The following is a 23,154-nucleotide window of genomic DNA, read 5'->3' as shown; positions in this document are numbered from 1 at the left end:
TATTGTGTGTATGTTTGTTGGTAGTAATGTTTAAGGACAGACACATATATGTGGTATTAATGTAAACAATGTATAAACATTATTCCATCTACTTGATATATATTACTACAGATGAAATTCTTTGAATTGAAAACAACCTTTCTTTGCATTTCAGTTATGTAAAGGTAATAAAAAAATGCAGATCTACGTTTTCGTGTTAATGTTTCTCTCTCTCTCTCCTCTCTCTCTCTCTCTCTCTCTCTCTCTCTCTCTCTCTCTCTCGTAAGTAGCCATCTTGCTTGCGGTGAGGTCGTACCCGCGTGAAGTCAGATTAATCAACAGATATCACAAGTTTAACCATATCGACTAGAATTTGAGAAATATAGAAGTGTTCGTGAACTATCGGTGATAAGATTAGTGTGAAAATAGTAGGATAAAGCGTCTTCTAAGTAGTTTATCAAGTGGTAATACTATAAATCAGAACAAGATGGCAGTAAGTTCCCAACTGCGGGAAGAGGTGGCGTAATTTGGCGTGTCTAGCAGATTCGCAATACGATGAGGTAGCAGGAAGGGAACTGGCATTTCTCATCTATGAAATCAGCAACAGTCCTAACCAAAAAAGATACAAAAGCATTCATAGATATATTAGAAGGATATAATCCTTCAAACTGGAACAAATCTAATGAAAACATCTTGAAAATAATTGAAGAAGTTCCAAATAAATCCAAGTGGTCAAGAGACTCATAAAGAAAATATACATAAACCAACATATTCCGACAAAGAAAATGAATAAGGTGAATCTGTGATACCTAATTGATGCATTAGGAAAAAGAATGCCAAAAGCATGCAAACTGTGTAAGGTTTGGTATAGCATAGTCAATCCACAAAACCTAATCAGAAAATGTGCTGCATGGCAACATTCCGACCCATCCACAGTGTGCTGAGGTAATACAAGATTTGAGAAAAGATACAAGAATTTTTTGTTCACATGGTCTATCATGGATAGACAATGTTATTAATCAAGATTGAATGTACAAATAGTTGAGGATGAAGAAGAAGAAGGAAGAGGAAGAAGAAGAAGAAAATGAAGAAGAGGAAAACGGAAGAGAAGTAAACAAAAATGAAATGACAGAAAAAAATAAGGAAAACAAAGAACAAGATAAAAGTATGGATGCAGAGATACTCATTGATACTACATATGGGCGAATGAAAGCAATTAGCATTCATACCTAACGAAGAAATAAATTCGATATACACAGAAAAGCAATAAAAGCCCAGCATTAAACCTACGAGGGAACTAAATAAACGAAATAATGGAAAACAACCCGGATGCAAATCCGCGGAAAGAGCTTCTACCCAGATCTATACAATGACGGGAAAGAGGAAAAAATAGACAAGAAAGACAAATCTGCAACCTTTTGAAAAGAGGGAATTGCAGATTTGGAGAAAGATGTTACTACAAACATCCTAAGATATGTCAAAACTATGAAATATATGGTAAATGTGCATACTTAGATGGATATGGGGATGATTGCAGAGATCTGCATCCAAAAATATGTAAAACCTAAAAGAAGGAAAAGGATGTAAGTTCGACAAAAAATGCAAATATATGCACCCTGTAGCCAGAATCATAATCAAATAAATAACCAACCAAGTAATAAAATCCAAAAATAAAATAAAGAAAGAAACAAATAAAGAGAGAAATCAAGAATATCAGGTAAAGAGAAAAGCAAACCACCAATGAGATATGCAGAGGTGTCAGCAAAAAATTTCAAAGCATCAGCTCCGACAAATTCTACTCAAGAGTATAATAACTGTATTTATTATGCAAGAGGATATTGCAGAAACGGAGAAAATTGCAAATTCAGACACAAAATGAATAATTATGATGAAGGAAGATCAAATATTATGGAAAAGTTGGAGTTTTTAATGTCAGAATTTCTGGAAATGAAAAAAAGAACAACATACCAGAACAGGAAAGAGACATGGGAAAATCCTTATTACTACCAGTTAATTAAATCATGAAGGATGAAAACACGCAAACCATCATAGTGATGAATGCGCAGGGTTTAGTTACGATAACTCAAAAAGAAAAATAGAGTACTTAGAAGAAACTAACCCAAATGAAAAAGAAAATAGATATAATGAATATAAGTGAAACCTGGTATTCCCAAGAGACTGGGTAATGATGATCAAATAAAAGGGTTCCAAACTTATAGATCAGATAGAAAAAATAGGAATCAAGGGGGAAACCGCAATATATGGGAAAGACAAAAAACAAGGAAAAATATATGAGAAATATAGTAACTCAGAATGTGAACTAATAGCGGTAGAATTTGAATCTGAAAAATTGATGAACATAGTAATATATAGACCTCCTAATACTAAAGAGTTTGACTTAATAATTGAAAAATTGGATGATATATGTAGAAATCACAAGGACTGGACTATTCTCCTATCTGGTGACTTCAACTTTCCTTTCGTAGAATGGAAAAGAACGAATAGGAGATTGTGGTTGTACTTATACATATAAAAAAGAGAGTAATAGTAGTGCAGAAGATAAAGAGGCAATTTGAAAAGCTATTAGATATGCTACTAGAATACAACATTCAACAAATAAATCACCTGCCAACAACGAAAAGGAAAATACTTAGACCTAAGTATTTGTGAACGAGATGAATTATGTTAAAGAAATAATAGTTTATAATGCGATATTTCAGACCATAATGTCATAGAATTAACAGTTCATTCCAAAGCAAGTGAAAATAGAGATAAGCAAGAAATGAAAAAGTGGGAAGGATATGGAAAATACAACTTCTACAGTAAAAAAAAAAAAAAAAAAAAATATAAAATGGTCAGAAATTAATGAAGAATTAAACAAAGATTGGGATAACATTTTCGTAAGTGATGACATAAGGGTAAAATACGGAGATATTATATAAAATATTGGAGAAAATAGTGGAAAATATATACCGAAGAAGAAAAGTAAACATCATTCATGCATACCAAGAGACAGAAGGATCTTGTTCCAGAAAATCAGAAAGTGGAAAAAAGGTCTTGCAAAAGAAAAAAAATGCATGGAAAGTTATAGAACTAAAAAGTAAGATAGAAAATGCAGAACAAAAGATAATACAATCAAAAAGAAAATGAAAAACGGACTTGGAAGAAAAAACCCTATTAAATATCAAGCAAAACCCCAAGCTATTATACTCATATGCGAAGAAGATGAATAAAAGAAGAATAGAAATAGGCCCTCTGAGAATTGAAGGAGATTAACGAATGAAAAAAAGGAAATTTGCAACATACTGGCAGAACGATATAAGAGAGAATTCACCCCTAGAATAGATAATGAAGATAATGATATAGAAGTAAGGGGATTGAAAAATAGTGAATATTTAGCTGACATAGATATTAATGAAGCTGATATTGTGCAGGCTATTAATGAAATTAAAAATGGAGCTGCTGCAGGGCCTGATGGAATTCCTGCTATTTTGTTAAAGAAAGTAGTTCATTCTATCGCAAAGCCACTTGCAATATTATTAAGACAAAGTGTAGATACAGGCAAGATTTATGATGAGCACAAATTAGCATATATTAGCCCCTACTTTCAAAAGTGGATCAAAGAACTAGAGGGCAAGTAATTATACGGCCTGTTGAGTCCTAAACATCACATATTATGAAAGTGTTTATGAAAGGGTAATGAAGAAAAATATTATTATGAAACATAATAAAAATAATTTGTTTAATAAAGGACAACATGGTTTCGTACCCGGAAAAAGTACACAAACCCAACTGTTAGTCCACCGTGAGAACATATTCAAAAATATGAAAAGCGGAAATGAAACAGATGTGGTTTATTTAGACTTTGCAAAAGCTTTTGATAAAGTAGACCATAATATATTAGCGAAGAAAATTAGAAAACACAATATCGTGGATAAAGTAGGAAGATGGTTAAAAGAATTTTTACACAACACGAAAACAGATAGTTATTGCAAACGACGAGAAATCGGATGAAGTCAAGGTAATATCCGGTGTGCCGCAAGGTACGGTGTTAGCTGCAATACTGTTTGTTATTATGATTGAAGACATAGACAATAATGTGAAGGATTCGGTAGTGAGTAGTTTCGCAGATGACACAAGAATAAGGTAGAGAAAACAAAAAATTTTACTTGTTTGATGAAGATAGGAAAAACGCCCTTTTCTACAAAGAGACCTTAACAAAGTAATATGATTGGGCAGAGGTAAATATGATGGTATTTAACTCTGATAAATTTGAATCAATAAATTATGGAGACAGAGAAAGAAAGCTATATGCATATAAGGGACCTAATAAATAAGACTAATGAGACCATCACAAATAAGGAAGCAGTTAAAGACCTTGGTGTGATGATGAATAGGAACATGTTTATGCAATGATCAAATAGCAAACTCTGTTGGCAAAATGTAAAGCAAAATGGGAATGTTGTTACGGCACTTCAAAACAAGAAAAGCTGAACACATGATTATGCTTTTATAAAACATATGTTCGTAGTCCACTTGAATATTGCAATATGATATGGTACCCACACTATCAAAAGGATATTGCACAAATAGAGAGTGTACAAAGGTCCTTTACAGCTAGAATAGAAGAAGTTAAGGACCTAGACTACTGGGAAAGACTACAATTCTTAAAATTATATAGTCTAGAAAGGAGAAGAGAACGCTACATGATAATTCAGGCATGGAAACAGATAGAAGGAATAGCAGAAAATATCATGGAACTAAAAATATCAGAAAGAGCAAGCAGAGGTAGATTAATAGTGCCCAAAACTATAACCAGGAAAAATAAGGAAAGCACACAGGACATTAATCCACTACGCCCACCAGCATCGATAGATGCAGCGTATATTCAATGCGTTGCCAGCTTCATCTGAGGAATATATCAGGAGTGAGCGTAGATGTGTTTAAGAATAAGCTCGACAAATATCTAAACTGCATCCCAGACCATCCAAGATGGAAGATGCAAAATATACCGGAAGATGTACTAGCAACTCTCTGGTAGACATTAGAGGTGCCTCACACTGAGGGACCTGGGGCAACCCGAACAAGATGTAAGGTCTGTAAGGTCTGTAAGGTAAGGCTAGCAAATTATAGACAGGCGATTGTTTTCTTCCGCCGGATCCTCTTAAGGCTCTCACTAGGGAGAGGTCTTCACCTCTCAATGGGGATCTCTGTGACTCATTTATTCGGTTAGGGATGTTGCCATGGCAACCGTCGCCCTATTTGGGCCAGGCTTTTCCGAAGAGGAGGAGGAGGGAGGAGGAGGAGGAGGAGGAAAAACATTGCACGTGTAGCCTCCTGCCGCTGTCATACTGATAGATCAGGTAAATTTTCTTTTATGGGAAGGTTCAGTATTGGTAATTGGAGATCAGGTTTTTTATTATTTTATTTATTTTGTCCTGGCAGATCAGGTCATTCTTTTTTTTTTCGATTAATGGGACAGTTCAGTATTAGTCGTTGGAGATCAGGTTGTTTTTTTAGTTGTAAACATAAATGTCTGGTATGAATTGGAATTTTTGTGCCCCTGGAAATTTTTTGTCAATGTATTATGATTTTTTTTTCGTATATGTTTATTTTATCACCAAAAACAACAGAAAGTCAAATGTTATATTTTTAAAATAACAAACCAAGCAATTTTTTTTTCTAATTTCGAATTTTAATCCATATATTGTATGAAATATAATTATTAAATACATTTCTTATGAAATTCTTGAAATTAAAAGAAAAACTTAAAAAGAAAAGTGAGTTGGGAAGAATCCATAAATTTAAAACATCATTTTTATCATTCATAGTCATTCTTTGTGGTACTTCCTCTTTTTCCCGCCCACTTCCAAGCTATGGAAACTTTACCTCAATTCATATAACATCGCCTTTTTCAAGTGACGTTGAGCATCGTAGTTTTCTGATGCAATTGTTTACTTTATTTTTATCATTTATTTATTTATTTATTTATTTTTACTTTTTCTCTGAGGGTTTTCTGTCGTCATTTCTTATTCCTTATTGTGTGTGTGTGTGTGTGTGTGTGTGAGAGAGAGAGAGAGAGAGAGAGAGAGAGAGAGAGAGAGAGAGAGAGAGAGGATGTATGACTATCCGCATTGGTGATACCTTTTCAAGTCCAGGAAATCTACTTGATTAGATTGCAAATCATATTTCCTTTGTTGCATATAGGTTACGGGTGGATTGTAGCGAGTGGGGTACTTGATTTATTGATCCAGCTTCCTGCAGAGAGAGAGAGAGAGAGAGAGAGAGAGAGAGAGAGAGAGAGAGAGAGAGAGAGAGAGAGAGTCTCCCACCTTCAGTATTCGAACTTTCGGAATTAAGGTGAAAAGTTTCCGAAGTGATACAGCGTCTGATGTCTTCTTCGTAGCCATTGGTGGCTTCTTCAGTTTGAAACGACAGAAAGGAGGAAAATTCCAAAAGGGAAAGTAAAAAGTAGAAAGTAGAAAGTACAGACTTGCCTCTTATAAGTAAAATAGGTGGTTGGTTTTGAGTAAAAGGGGTGGACTGGACATTTTAAGCTCAGTAAGAAAGGTAAAAGGTGTTACGATCATTTTATAAGCTTTTTACGTGCTTCTTCGATGGCACATAATTCTGTATGTATTTGTATAGTATGTATATACCTATCTGTATATATATATATATATATATATATATATATATATATATATATATATATCCATATTAATCGACAGAAAATAACTTGGAATTATTATCTAAAAAGCAAGCATGGTTTGCCGATGGCACATTTGACTCCGCTCCTTTAAGCAAACAGCTTTATACCATACATGTCATTGTTTTAAAAATTAAAAACCTTGCCATTGGTGTATTGTATTGCCAGTAACAAAGAAGAAAAACTATGAACGAATTTTTTGGATTTTTAAAAAGCAGAGGTGTTCAGGAGCCTGATTCAATAACTGTTGATTTCATAAGAGCAACAAAAAATAGCATTAAAAAGAACTTTCCTAATACATCTATATCAGGTTGTTTCTTTCATTTCGGCCAATGTTTATAGCGGAATATCCAGTCTTGTGGTCTACAGCAGTGGTATGTTGAACCCAGTAATGCTATTCAACATCAAGCAGTTACAAGCACTTGCTTTCGTCCCACCTGCAGATGTCCATGATTTATTTAACGAATTGGTGAATTCCTTAGATGCTGAAACTGATGAATTACTAAGTGATTTTTTGGTTTACTTCGAAAGTACGTGGTTAGGGGTAATCCAGCGAGGTCGAAGAAGGAAACCATTGTTTGATGTTGTTTTGTGGTCTGTTCACACTAGAGTTAATGATAATTTACCAAGAACAAACAATTCCCTTGAAGGCTGTCATCATGCTTTTAAAAAGAGAATTAATGTAACCCATCCAACACTCACCAAATTACTAGTTATCAGAAATGAACAAGCATGTAATGAAATTCTAATTGAGCAGGCTTCTGCAGTGATTGATATGGCATTTTACTTTTATTTTGCTCCTTTTGTCTTTTATATGTGTTCTGAAATTTTCAAAACAAACAAAGAAAAAGCCTTCTTATCGATTTTCTAACGACTGAAGAAAAAAAAACTATTATTGTTTTTTTTCTTATAGTCAAATTTGAATAAAGAAAAAAATATACAACTACAAAGCAGTATTAGTAAACTAGGTAATTGTTAATTAAACAGGCAGTTAAATAGTAATTATCGAATTAGTGAAAAGTTATCTATATCTCTCAGCAAATGTTATCATCCTATTATTATTTTTGCTTATATTTATCTTTTGTAATCTTAGCAATATTCGGCATTTTGTCCGTTCGACTTAATGTCTGTTCGGCATTGTGTCTTTTCGGTATTGTGTCTGTTCGGCTTTCTGTCCGTTCGGCTTCCTGGCTTCTGCTTCTTGTCCTTCGAACAAAAAATGCATTCGGCATCCCGTCCGTGCACGTATATATATGTATATATATATATATATATATATATATATATGTATGTATGTATGTGTGTGTGTGATTATCTTATAAAAGCGTTGGTTAGGTTGTCATCATATTTCCTAATTCCTGTATCTCTAATATATGATTAACAAACACTGAATCCTATTGATATTGAATGAATAAAATATGTATGTATATATATATGTGTGTGTGTGTGTGTATGTATGTATAAATGTATATATATATATATATATATATACACATATACATACATATTTTATTCATTCATTATCAATACGATTCAGAGTTTATTAATCTTATATTAGCGATACAGAAATTAGGAAATATGATGACAACCTAACCAACGATTTTATAAGATAAACACATCTTTTCGATCAGGATTTTATTTATTTATTTTTTTTTTATTCTCCGTCAACAGCGCATCTCAGCTTCAGTTTAGTCGAAATAATTGGAACAGTTTAGTTTGAATAATTGGGTCAGTTTAATCGAAATAATTGAACAGATTAGTTTAAATAACTGGGTCAGTTTAGCCGAAATAATTGCGACAGTTACCTAACTTGTAATCAATTCGTTTTTACTAAGATGATTCAAAGGGAGACCTTTTAGACTTTCGTAAATGTCTCTCTTTTGATTCGCAAACTTTGTAGAAATGTTGAGATGCCGACTTATTTTATTTATATTTTTTGTATGTTTATTTACTTGACTATTTGTAAACACTATGTACGAGGTAGCTCCTATACTTTGTAATTCGCGTAATTGTAGTAATTTGTATTTTATTGTCTCTGTCGAGTCCATTTTTCTAAGTATTTTTTCCATTTCCATAAAAATTGTCAATCCCTAGTCGGGGTCGCCGTTTTGAACGAGCTTCCTCCAGCTTTTTCTGTCTCGAATGGCTCATTTCGTAATTGGTTTTAGATGCCCTTCTTGACTCCAAATCCCCTCTCCATTTATCCCGGCTTAGGACTGACTCAGAGTTGGATTGGATTCTCCCTTCCCTTTCCTCCAAATGGCTAGGTTATTTTTATTAAGAATTTTCTCAGTAAATTTATTACAGTGTAGAATATTTATTTGTAGTCCTCAAAATTCTTTTTTAGATATTTTTACGTGGCTAGGAACCAATAGGTCACTTAGCAACGGGACCTACAGCTTATTGTGGGCTCAGAACCACACTATATCGAGAAATTAATGTCTAATCACCAGAAACAAATTCCTCTGATTCCACGTTGGTAGAGCGGGGAATCGAACTCGCGACTATCGAATCGGTATCGAACTCGCGACTACCGAATCGGTAGGCGAGCGCGTAAACCACTCGTCCAAACAAGGAACTTAAAATCACTTAATTCTGATAGTTGTTGGGCTGCTACTTAACATTTTTCCCATTTGTTTTAAATTTTCCGAGTCTTGTTCACAGAATATCGAAAGTATGTTTATTATTTCAAGTTAATCTAAAACATGGAGGAAGTTCTTGGCAGCCGGAGCTGCAGAAGCTATCGCTCTAATTCCGATCAAGTGGAGAGCCAGATAAATTGAAGCCACGTTCACGCGGAAGGCGGAGAGGTGTGTTCAGTGGCGCGGAAAACGCAACGGAATTCCGTTTAATATAATGTAGTTTTTTTAAAACCTTTATGATTTTTTTATAAATCAATATTCTAAGCACGTTTGAAACGTATGTATGTGTTTGTGTGCGTGTTTGTGCAGCATGTGTGTCTGTTCCGTATGATTTTTTTTTTATTAATATTCTACGAAAGCTCGAAACATTTCTTGTGAGTTTTACGTTTTGTGCTGTTTGTGCGTGTGTGTGTGTGTGTGTGTGTGTGTGAGTGCGTGTGTCTGTAATCCTTGGCAATCTATTCCGGCATCCTCCGGTCCTCTGCTTTGGGAGATAAGGACCCAGGAGAGATTTTAAGGGCGAGTGAAGGATCTCTCCTATTTGTCCTACGAGTAGCCTTTTCGAAGTCCCAATTTTTATTTTTTTACAAGTGGTTCATTTTTTCACGTTTTTTTCAATTTTTTGTTTCTCATATTAGAAGGTTCAAGTCTTTTTCTATTTGCAGTTTTATTCTGTGATTCAATTTTGCTTTGTATGTTAGTCCTATCTGTCTTTCTCTCTTTGGTGTTGTTGTTATTATTATTATTATTATTATTATTATTATTATTATTATTATTATTATTATTATTATTACATTGGTTTATTCTGTTTTCTCTCATTAGAAAGCCTATTTCCCTTTCTTTTTCTAGTTTTCTTATGTAATTCAGTAGTCTTGTTTTGCTCTGTCTCTCTCTCTCTCTCTCTCTCTCTCTCTCTCTCTCTCTCTCTCTCTCTCTCTCTCTCCACTTTTCTTATTCCTTCTTCAATGAATACCATTAACGTCGTATTAAGTTATGTGACTTCATATAACATTGAGTTAAATGACTATTGTTTTTTCCTCTCTCGTCTCTCTCTCTCTCTCATCTCTCTCTCTCTCTCTCTCTCAATTATTATTATTATTATTATTTTATTATTATTATTTTGGTCTATACACAGTCCTCCAATTCGACTGGATGGTATTTATAGTGTTGGGGATCCGGGTTGCATCCTGCCTTATTATTATTATTATTATTATTATTATTATTATTATTATTATTATTATTATTATTATTATTATTATTATTATTATTATTCTAAAAGAACAAAATCGACATCCATCTGGAGCTATATAATCTCAAAATCCGTTAGCTTGCTGATTTGTTTTGTATCTAAACCCTGATTTACAAACTTCTGTTATTACAAAGCAAACAACTCACGATTTGTAAATACTCTTATTTAAGGTGACGTGACTGTAAATACCATATCTGTCAAGTAACGATTAAGTTCTCAGTTAACATCTGAAATTTATATACGTGAATTAAAAAACAAAAACTGGAATTATTTAAGGCAAAGTTCTGTACTTGGATTTTCAATTGCTGGAACTCTTTCCAAAACCCCGGGTTTAATTTGCTCTGTTTTTTCACACGAAATTTAATTAACTGTTCCTAATTTGGTCGCTTGAATATTCTTCGTAATTTGCATACGGTCATTCTCTCTCTCTCTCTCTCTCTCTCTCTCTCTCTCTCTCTCTCTCTCTCTCTCAAAGTTTCCTAATTTCCATACGGTTCTCTCTTCTCTCTCTCTCTCTCTCTCTCTCTCTCTCTCTAAATACTTTCGTAATTTACTTAAGGTCATTACCCCCCCCCCTAACGGTCATACATCTCTTCTCTCTCATCTTTCTCTTTCTCTCTCAAAGTCTCGTAATATCCATAAGGCTCTCTCTCTCTCTCTCTCTCTCTCTCTCTCTCTCTCTCTCTCTCTCTCTCTCTCTCTGCCTTCTGGCATTTTTCCGAAAGTTATCTTTGCACCGTTTTGTCTTTTCTTAGACTTTCCCATCCAGATTCAACTCCTGTGACTTGTATGGTGAGAAAGTCTTGGCGTTCGGACACCTGATGGTGACCTCAGCCTTTTTCTGAAGCAGATATTGGTATATAAGCCTTTTCGATTTAGACTTCTTTTTATTAAAGAAATATCACTTTCTTTATTAAAAAAAGCGCACAAGTATTTTCACCTGGGATGCGATGATGTTTTCTTGCGATGTTGATTTTTTGTATGGATGTTTTGTAACATTACGCTGGAAAACATTAACATTCGAGAAATATAAGGCTACACTACAAAAGTAGATTCACAGCACCGGTGCATCTGATGTCTATGCCAGTCCCCTACGACGCTCCTGATTGGCTGTTGATAAGCCAATCACAGCTCTGGAAATCCTCAGTCCCTCGAGTCTCGAGAGAGTTCACATAGCCAGGATGTATATTCCACCTCTCCTGAGGGATACGTCTTTCAAAAGCATCGCCCAGGAGAGGTGGAACATGTATCCTGCCTATATGAACTCTCTCGAGAGACTGGGAGTTTCCAGCCCTGTGATTGGGTTATCAACTGCCAATCAGGAGCGTTTGTTTGTACCGTGATATTATAGTCATTGTTCATCGTAGAAGAAATGTAAAAGCATATTTGGTATCCTCGTGAGTAGTTCTATCAGAATAATTTTTCAGCCGTAGAATATAATATATCTTCAGTATCTCAAAAAGTTTCTGTATTCAAAAATACAGAATAAATTTGCGACCGTACTTTTTTTTATCAAAGAAATATAGATAAAAATTTTCAACGGTAATATGTTTCTTTAGTCCTAAGATTTTTTCATTTTTATTTTTTACAAGTACAGAATAAATTTTCAAACGTTAAATATATCTTTTGTAATTTTTTTTTCATAATTTACAAAGTAAATTTCAAAGGGTAATTATTCCTTTCGCATTTTATAAATAATCTGGTCATGTAATTACCGGTAATTACATAATCATAAGGTTAAGAGTAAACAAGCGCTTTGAATGTGTGCTAAGTGACATTATAAGTTCATGAAGAATAATGAGACGCCAAGTACTTGAACCTTCAATCATTATAAAACATCAAGTCATTATAAACTAATACCTGTAGGTACATCATATTCTGTTATGAAGTTTGGTTTAAGTACAATTAAAAGGAGATATATCCGAATAATTCAGCTGATAAATTATCCCGAATAATTCAGCTGAAAATTATTCCGAATAATTAAGCAGAAAATTATTCCGAATAATTAAGCAGAAGATTATTCCGAATAATTAAGCAGACAATTATTCCGAATAATTAAGCCGAAAAATTTTTCTGAATAATTAAGCCGAATTTTTTCCCAAATAATTCCGCTGAAAATTATTCTGAATAATTAAGCTAAAAAAAAATCCGAATAATTCAGCTGAAATAATTATTCCTAATACTTAAGCCGAAAAATTATTCCGAATAATTAAGCCGAAAAATTATCCCGAATAATTAAGCTGAAAAAATTATTCTGAATAATTCAGCTGAAACATTATTCCGAATAATTTAGCAGTAAAAATTATTTCGAATAATTCAGCTGAAACATTATTCCGAATAATTTAGCAGTAAAAATTATTCCGAATAATTCAGCTGAAAATTATTCCGAATAATTCAGCTGACAAAATTATTCCGAATAATTTAGCTGAAGTTCGGCTGAAAAATCATTCCGAATAATTCAGCTGAAAAAAAAATATTCCGAATATTTAAGCTAAAAAATTATTCAGAATAATTTGGCTGAAAAATTATTCCGAGTAATTTTGATGAAAAAAATTATTCCAAATAATTTAGCTGAAGAATTTTCCAAATAATTCAGCTGAAAAAAAAAAATATTCCGAATATTTAAGCTAAAAAATTATTCAGAATAATTTGGCTGAAAAATTATTCCGAATAATTTTGATGAAAAAAATTATTCCAAATAATTCAGCTGAAAAAATTATTCCGAATAATTCAGCTGAAAAATTATCCCGAATAATTCAGCCGAAAACATTATTCCAAATAATTCAGCTGAAAAATTATTTCAAATAATTCAGCTTAAAAAAAATTATTCCGAATAATTCACCTGGCAAAATTATTCCGAGTAATTCAGGTGAAATTCGGCAGGAAAATTCGAATAATTCAGCTGGCAAAAAATTATTCCGAATAATTAAGCTGAAAAAATTATTCCGAATAATTCAGCTGAAAAATTATTCCGAATAATTAAGCCGAAAAATTATTCCGAATAATTAAGGCGAAAAACATGCATCTGGCAACAACGTCCTTTCATCATATTAGTTAATTAGTTTACACTAATAATTGAATGATCAACATATACTTAATAATAGTTAGGATTTTATCATGGGTTTTATTATATTAAAAAGCAATTTATCGTTGATTAATAGATGTAATGTTATGTCATTTTGAAATGGAATATTATGGGTATTTTTCGGTTTATTCTATATATATATATATATATATATATATATATATATATATATATATATTATATATATATATATATATATATAAAGTCAGTAGGAACTTAAACTTGACCACTGTGACCACCACAGTTACTTAACTACCAGATACATGATTCTCCTGGTATCTTCTCTTTTAAAGCAACGTATCTCTGATATGTCTACAGCCTTTTTTAAACTCACAATCAAATAATAGTTGTGTATATGTGTATCGCCTTTTATTTTTATATATGTGTATATATATATGTGTATATATATATATATATATATATATATATATATAAAGTCTATTATATATACTATATATGTAATATATATAATGAATGTGTATGTATGCATGTATGACTCACCCACACACACACACACTAGCTCAACAGTGTTCTATTGACCGGTAACCGGTAGAGAGAGAGAGAGAGAGAGAGAGAGAGAGAGAGAGAGAGACCGATCTCTCTAAACAATAAAGGACTGATAATAGACCATCACCGAACGGGAGAATGAATATGATGGCTCGATAACAGTCCACGTTAATTGACGTCTGAACCCATACTTCATTTTCAAGATTGTTATTTCAGGTCACGGTTGATGAAGGCTTATAGAATCGACGGGTTAATTCTGGATATATGCTTTGGAAAAGAGAAAAAAAAAAAGCTTTGTGAATTTATGTACAGTAAACAAAAAGTTGCTAGTGGAAGTTGATGCACCGATTATGCGTGTTTATTGATTAATAAAATTAAAAATAAAATTTGGCGCTAAATACTTTCTAAGTATTTTGTTTCGTGCGTTTTTTTCTAAAAGCGTTTATGACGTCATGTACTTCGTTTTATATTGGGAAGTTAAACTGAAGTTGCGATGTTAAACTGATTGTAGTTTTTATTTAAGGAACGCTCTCTCTCTCTCTCTCTCTCTCTCTCTCTCTCTCTCTCTCTCTATATATATATATATATATATATATATATATATATATATATATATTATATATATAATATTATTTATTTAGTATATTACAAAATTATATATGCATATATGATATATACGCAAAAATATATGTATATATAAATGTATGCATATATATATCTGTATATATACGTATATATTTATAATTGAATTGTGCGTATATATATACTTACATATACATACACGCAAATTATATGTATATAAAAATGTACATACAATTCTATATATACTTTATATATATATATGTATAATTCTGGGTATATATATACGTATATATATATGTATACATATACCTACACATGCGATATACCTATTATTATATCTCTCTCGTTCATTCCCCCCCCCCTTCCCCCTATCCCACAACGGGCTGTTCCTCAACCTTTGTATTGACCAAGAAACGGACTTTTGATGGTGGCTTAACCCACCGCTATCGTTCTAAAGAGCGGATAATGTCGCCATCACTTTGGGTCGCTTCCATGTTATCGGAGCTTTAGTGGTCCTCCTTAAATTTGCCTGCCTCTCTCTCTCTCTCTCTCCAGTATGTGTGGCGTGAGTGAGAATCGTGAAACTCTCTCTCTCTCTCTCTCGTAAGTAGCCATCTTGCTTGGTAAGTCGTACCCGCGTGAAGTCAGATTAATCAACAGATATCACAAGTTTAACATACGACTAGAATTTGAGAAATATCTAGAAGTGTTCGTGAACTATCGGTGATAAGATTAGTGTGAAAATAGTAGGATAAAGCGTCTTCTAAGTTAGTTTATCAAGTGTAATACTATAAATCAGAACAAGATGGCAGTAAGTTCCAACTGCGGGAAGAGGTGGCGTAATTTGGCGTGTCTAGCAGATTCGCAATACGATGAGGTAGCAGGAAGGGAACTGGCATTTCTCATCTATGAAATCAGCAACAGTCCTAACCAAAAAGATACAAAAGCATTCATAGATATATTAGAAGGATATAATCCTTCAAACTGGAACAAATCTAATGAAAACATCTTGAAAATAATTGAAGAAGTTCCAAATAAAATCCAAGTGGTCAAGAGACTCATAAAGAAAATATACATAAACCAACATATTCCGACAAAGAAAAATGAATAGGTGAATCTTGTGAATATCCTTAAATTGATGGCAATTAATTTAGGAAAAAGAATGCCAAAAGCATACAGGAAACTGTGTTAAGGTTTGGTAATTAAAGCATAATAGTCAATCCACAAAACCTAATCAGAAATGTGCTGCATGCAACTTCCGACCCATCCACAGTGTGCTGAGGTAATACAAGATTTGAGAAAAGATACAAGAATTTTTTTGTTCAACATGTCTATCATGGATAGACAATGTTATTAAATCAAGATTGAATGTACAAATAGTTGAGGATGAAGAAGAGGAAGGAAGGAAGGAAGAAGAAGAAGAAGAAGAAGAGGAAAACGGAAGAAGAAGAAAAAGAATAACAAAAAGGAAAATGACAGAAAAAAAAATAATGAGAAAAAAACAAAAGAACAAGATAAAAGTATGGATGCAGAGATATCATTGATACTACATATGAGGCAATAAAGCAGCATACCTACGAAGAAATAAATTACGATATGAACAACAGAAAAGCAAATCCCGAAGAGGCTCTACCCAGATCTATACAATGACGGGAAAGAGGAAAAAATAGACAAGAAAGACAAAATCTGCAACCTTTTGAAAAGAGGAATTGCGAGAGAGAAAGATGTTACTACAAACATCCTAAGATATGCAAACTATGAAAATATATGGTAAATGTGCATACTTAGATGGATATGGGGATGATTGCAGAGATCTGCATCCAAAAATATGTAAAAAACCTAAAGAAGGAAAAGGATGTAAGTTCGACAAAAAATGCAAATATATGCACCCTGTAGCCATGAATCATAATCAAATAAATAACCAACCAAGTAATAAAATCCAAAATAAGAAAGAAACAAATAAAGAGAGAAATCAGAATATCAGGTAAAGAGAAAAGCAAACCACCAATGAGATATGCAGAGGTGTCAGCAAAAAAATTTCAAAGCATCAGCTCCGAAATTCTACTCAAGAGATAATAACTGTATTTATTATGCAAGAGGATATTGCAGAAACGGAGAAAATTGGCAGATTCAGACACAAAATGAATAATTATGATGAAAGGAAGATCAAATATTATGGAAAAGTTGGATTTTTTAATGTCAGAATTTCTGTGGAAGTGAAAAAAAGAACCAACATACCAGAACAGGGAGAGACAGGGAAAATCCTTATTACTACCAGTATTAAATGAAGGAGAAAACATGCAAACCATCATAGTGGATGAATGCACAGGGTTTAGTTACGAGTAACTCAAAAGAAAAATAGAGTACGCTTAGAAGACTAACCCAAAATGAAAAGAAACCCCATAGATATCAATGAATATAAGTGAAACCTGGTATTCCCAAGAGACTGGGAATGATGATCAAATAAAAGGGTTCCAAACTTATAGATCAGATAGAAAAAACTAGAAATCAAGGGGGAACCGCAATATATGGGAAAGACAAAAACAAGGAAAAAGGATATGAGAAATATAGTAACTCAGAATGTGAACTAATAGCGGTAGAATTTGAATCTGAAAAAAAAAAATTGATGAACATAGTAATATAGACCTCCTAATACTAAAGAGTTTGACTTAATAATTGAAAAAATTGGATGATATGTAGAAATCACAAGGACTGGACTATTCTCCTATCTGGTGACTTCAACTTTCCTTTCGTAGAATGGAAAGAACGAATAGGATTGTGGTTGTACTTATACATATAAAAAGAGAGTAATAGTAGTGCAGAAGATAAGAGGCAATTTGAAAAGCTATTAGATATGCTACTAGAATACAACATTCAACAAATAAATCACCTGCCAACAAGAAAGGAAAATACTTTAGACCTAGTATTTGTGAACGAGATGAATTATGTTAAAGAAATAATAGTTTATAATGCGAATATTTCAGACCATAATGTCATAGAATTAACAGTTCATTCCAAAGCAAGTGAAAATAGAGATAAGCAAGAAATGAACAAAAAGTGGGAAGGATATGGAAAATACAACTTCTACAGTAAAAATATAAAATGGTCAGAAATTAATGAAGAATTAAACAAAGATTGGCGGGATAACTTATTTTCGTAAGTGATGACCATAAGGGTAAATACGGAGATATTATATAAAATATTGGAGAAAATAGTGGAAAAATATATACCGAGAAGAAAAGTAACATCATTCATGCATACCAAGAGACAGAGGATCTTGTTCCAGAAAAATCAGAAAGTGGAAAAAAGGTCTTGCAAAAGAAAAAATGCATGGAAAGTTATAGAACTAAAAAGTAAGATAGGAAAAATGTTCAGAAACAAAAGATTATACAATCAAAAAAAATGAAAAACGGGACTTTGGAAGAAAAAAAAAACCCTATAAATATCAAGCAAAAACCCCAAGCTATTATACTCATATGCGAAGAAGATGAATAAAAGAAGAATAGAAATAGGCCCTCTGAGATTGAAGGGAGATTAACGAATAGGAATTTGCAACATACTGGCAGAACGAGATAGAGAGAATTCACCCCTAGAATAGATATGAAGATAATTATATAGAGTAAGGGATGAAAATAGTGAATATTTAGCTGACATAGATATTAATGAAGCTGATATTGTGCAGGCTATTAATGAAATTAAAAATGGAGCTGCTGCAGGTGGGGCCTGATGGAATTCCTGCTATTTTGTTAAAGAAAGTAGTTCATTCTATCGCAAAGCCACTTGCAATATATTAAGACAAAGTGTAGATACAGGCAAGATTTATGATGAGCACAAATTTAGCATATATTACCCTACTTTCAAAAGTGGATCAAGACTAGAGGCAAGTAATTATAGGCCTGTGAGTCTAACATCACATATTATGAAAGTGTATGAAGGGTAATGAAGAAAAATATTATGAAACATTTAATAAAAATAATAATTTAATAATAAAGGACAACATGGTTTCGTACCCGGAAAAAGTACACAAACCCAACTGTTAGTCCACCGTGAGAACATATTCAAAAATATGAAAAGCGGAAATGAAACAGATGTGGTTTATTTAGACTTTGCAAAAGCTTTTGATAAAGTAGACCTAATATATTAGCGAAGAAAATTAGAAAACACAATATCGTGGATAAAGTAGGAAGATGGTTAAAAGAATTTTTACACAACAGAAAACAGATAGTTATTGCAAACGACGAGAAATCGGATGAAGTCAAGGTAATATCCGGTGTGCCGCAAGGTACGGTGTTAGCTGCAATACTGTTTGTTATTATGATTGAAGACATAGACAATAATGTGAAGGATTCGTAGTGAGTAGTTTCGCAGATGACACAAGAATAAGTAGAGAAATTACTTGTGATGGAAGATAGGAACGCTCTACAAAGAGACCTTAACAAAGTATATGATTGGGCAGAGGTAAAATAGGATGGTATTTAACTCTGATAAATTTTGAATCAATAAATTATGGAGACAGAGAAAGAAAGCTATATGCATAGAAAGGACCTAATTATGAGAACCATCACAAATAAGGAAGCAGTTAAAGACCTTGGTGTGATGATGAATAGGAAACATGTTACGCAATGATCAAATAGCAACTCTGTTGGCAAAATGTAAAGCAAAATGGGAATGTTGTTTACGGCACTTCAAAACAAGAAAAGCTGAACACATGATTATGCTTTATAAAACATATGTTCGTAGTCCACTTGAATATTGCAATATGATATGGTACCCACACTATCAAAAGGATATTGCACAAATAGAGAGTGTACAAAACGGTCCTTTACAGCTAGAATAGAAGAAGTTAAGGACCTAGACTACTGGGAAAGACTACAATTCTTAAAATTATATAGTCCTAGAAAGGAGAAGAGAACGCTACATGATAATTCAGGCATGGAAACAGATAGAAGGAATAGCAGAAAATATCATGGAACTAAAATATCAGAGAGCAAGCAGAGTAGATTAATAGTGCCCAAAACTATACCAGGAAAAATAAGGGAAAGCACACAGGACATTAATCCACTACGCACCAGCATCGATAATGCAGCGTCTATTCATGCGTTGCCAGCTCATCTGAGGATATATCAGGAGTGAGCGTAGAGTGTTTAAGAATAAGCTCGACAAATATCTAAACTGCATCCCAGACCATCCAAGATTGGAAGATGCAAAATATACCGGAAGATGTACTAGCAACTCTCTGGTAGACATTAGAGGTGCCTCACACTGAGGGACCTGGGGCAACCCGAACAAGATGTAAGGTCTGTAAGGTAAGGTCTCTCTCTCCAGTATGTGTGGCGTGAGTGTGAATCGTGGAACCCTTCTCTCTCTCTCTCTCTCTCTCTCTCTCTCTCTCTCTCTCTCTCTCTCTCAGCCAGTATGTGTGGCGTGTGAGAATCGTGAAACTCTCTCTCTCTCTCTCTCTCTACTCTGGCTATGTGTGTGAATGGAAATAGTGATACCCTTCTCTCTCTCTCTCCTCTCTCTCTCTCTCTCTCTCTCTCTCTCTCTCTCTCTCGGGTATGTGTAGCGTGAGGGGAAATCTTACAACCATCTCTCTCTCTCTCTCTCTCTCTCTCTCTCTGACGCTGCTGCGTAGTTGGAAGTCGAAATCTCGGAATCCCGAAGGGGGCGCCCTTTCCCAAAATGTCGACGAAAGTCTGGTAGTGATTTGTGAGCTACTTCGGCTGTGTGAGTCATTTTCCTTTTTTTTTCCCCATCGAGTTTTCCTCCTAACACGGCAAGAGGAAGAGGGTTGAAAAGAGGCGCCATTTTTTTTGCTTCTTTTTTTGTTTTCATTTTGGTGGGTGGGTGGTTGGGTGGTGGGGGGGGGGGGGGGGGGAAGAGATGGATGAAATAGCTCTTTTTCCATTTCTGTGCTGAAAAGTTGGCGAGATTTTGTTTTCTTTTGAGACTAAATAAATATTTTCTTTTAAATGCGTAAAGAATTGCGTTTTATTTTTATTGATTATATATGAATACTAAGCAATTTATTACCTTAACTACTTTTGCTATTATCATTATTATTATTATTATTATTATTATATTATTATTATTATTAATTATTATTATTATTATTATTATTATTATTTTGGTTTTGCTGCTTTGTGTTGATTCTTGGTTGTTGATAATTTACTAACTTGATACTTATTATTATTATTATTATTGTTATTATTATTATTATTATTGTTGATGTTGTTGTTGTTGTTGCTGTTGTTGTTGTTAATGATCTAAATGACGAATGATCTGGGTTTAGACTCTCTGGAATTAGCGGTGTTGTTATGATATTCACCTTTCATATATATATATATATATGTATATATATATATATATATATATATATATAATATATATATATATATACTTCAAGTTTGTTAAATTCAATTACATTCCTACATATATATATATATATATATATATATATATATATATATATATATATATATGTATATATATATATATATATATATATATATATATATTTATAGAATGTGTACAATGAATAACTATTCCAGTTTTCATCATTAAAGACATTTTAGTTAGTGCACGAAACCTCTCTCTCTCTCTCTCTCATCTCTCTCTCTCTCTCTCTCTCTCTCTCTCTCCCATTCCATTACTTACCCAGTCGATCTCTGTCATGGCTGACGTAGCCGGTGGTGGTTTTTTCATGTCTTAGTTTTTCGTTTTTTCGTTTTTTTTTTTCTCTTTTGTGAGTGAATTCATTACTTATTTGATTCGTCTGCTTAACATTAGTAAATTTGTAAATTTTAGTTGATTTTCCTTTTTCCACCCTCTCGCTAATATGTAGATATATAAATTATAATGAGAGAGAGAGAGAGAGAGAGAGAGAGAGAAGAGAGAGAGAGAGAGAGAGAGAGAGAGTTCTGCAAGAAATTCATAATTTTTTTTTTTTCACATGATAACATACAAAGTATTGAGTAGCGTTTCCAAAGTGTATATATATATATATATATATATATATATATATAATATAGTATATACTTCAAAATAATGAACTTATAACACACCTTGTTGCTTTTTGTTTTATACAAAGAATAAGTAGTATAGAATTTATAAGAATTATTTGTGCTTTCACTCCGCTTTATTTATATGTATGATCTATTACAGGTTTCAAACAAGTATACCATAATTTTTACGATATTAAATTTAACATCATATTTTTATGTTTTCAAATAACAATACACTATTTTATTTAAAATTTACCTTATCGTAAATATAGGTAACATATTTTTGAACCTGCGTGGTGACTCAGCTATATTATTGATCTGTTTTTATAATTAAACTGGCTAATTTTGAATCTTTTTATAAATAAAATATTTAAACACTATACAGAAATAAAGAATTTCAAATAACTGAGTCTCCCTTTTTACGGTACGTTGTTATCAAAGAAAACGAGGATGATTCACGAAAGCGTTTTCGTTGTCTACAGTATTTTAGGGGGAACTTCAAAGAGAGAATCTACTGTTCCATATTTTGACGTTTTTTTCTCTTTCTATTTCAGGTGAGTTGTAAAGCTGTCTAATAATGTGCAAGAAAGAGGTCGTTCAGCTTACGTATGTAATAGAGTTTTTCTGAATTATTTGTTGAGGAATATAATTTTGACAAAACCCGTATAATTTATTATAGTAGATGCGTTATGTTAAGGCTGTTTTACACTATTCCCCGTAACTTATTTTCATAGGCTTATAAACATTTGGTAGTATAGAGTCAGTTCATTTTTTGGGTATCTATAAGTTGTATGCTTTTGACTAAGGTAATATGACGAGTTCTTAGTTCACAAATGAATAGGACACTATGCTGATATAATTCGAATAGTTAAAGTATTGTTTACAATTATTATTGGCCTGCTGAACGTAGTAGAATGTTAATAAAAAAAGATATTCATAAAAATCTAAAAGTTATTTACAGTAAGATTTCTACTAAGTAAATCAGACAAGCAATAATAAATCAGTAGTTTCATATATTTTTATCCTTGTCTTTTTCATTAACATTTTCTTTCGTTTTGTCAGCTAGTGTTGAATGTATGTATTATTTCTAATAGTAATTTTATTTTATTATTATATATATATATATATATATATATATATATATACGTATAGATAATATATATAGTGAATGCAGTAATAAATTTATAAAATTAGTAACATTTTTAAAATTAGTATAAGAGTTTATTCATTATCTGTCACACACCACACACACACACACACCACACACACAACACACACACACATATATATATATATATATATATATATATATATATATATATATATATATATATATATATGTGTGTGTGTGTGTGTGTGTGTGTACTATATATAAATTGCGTGAGCATGATGCCATG

At 32.7% G+C, this 23,154-nt stretch overlaps 1 protein-coding gene across 2 annotated transcripts in view; it reads left to right on the top strand.

Moving 5' to 3' along the window:
• Positions 1–23,154, top strand: part of LOC135209569 (protein Aster-A-like) — a 241,158-nt gene that overhangs the window by 12,497 nt on the left and 205,507 nt on the right. The window lies entirely within an intron of this gene.

Source organism: Macrobrachium nipponense, chromosome 38 (genome assembly GCF_015104395.2).
Source record: "Macrobrachium nipponense isolate FS-2020 chromosome 38, ASM1510439v2, whole genome shotgun sequence".
NCBI classification, from domain to species: Eukaryota; Metazoa; Arthropoda; class Malacostraca; order Decapoda; family Palaemonidae; genus Macrobrachium; species Macrobrachium nipponense.
Note: the sequence above shows the minus strand (reverse complement) of the source record. Positions and strands in the feature narration are given on the sequence as shown.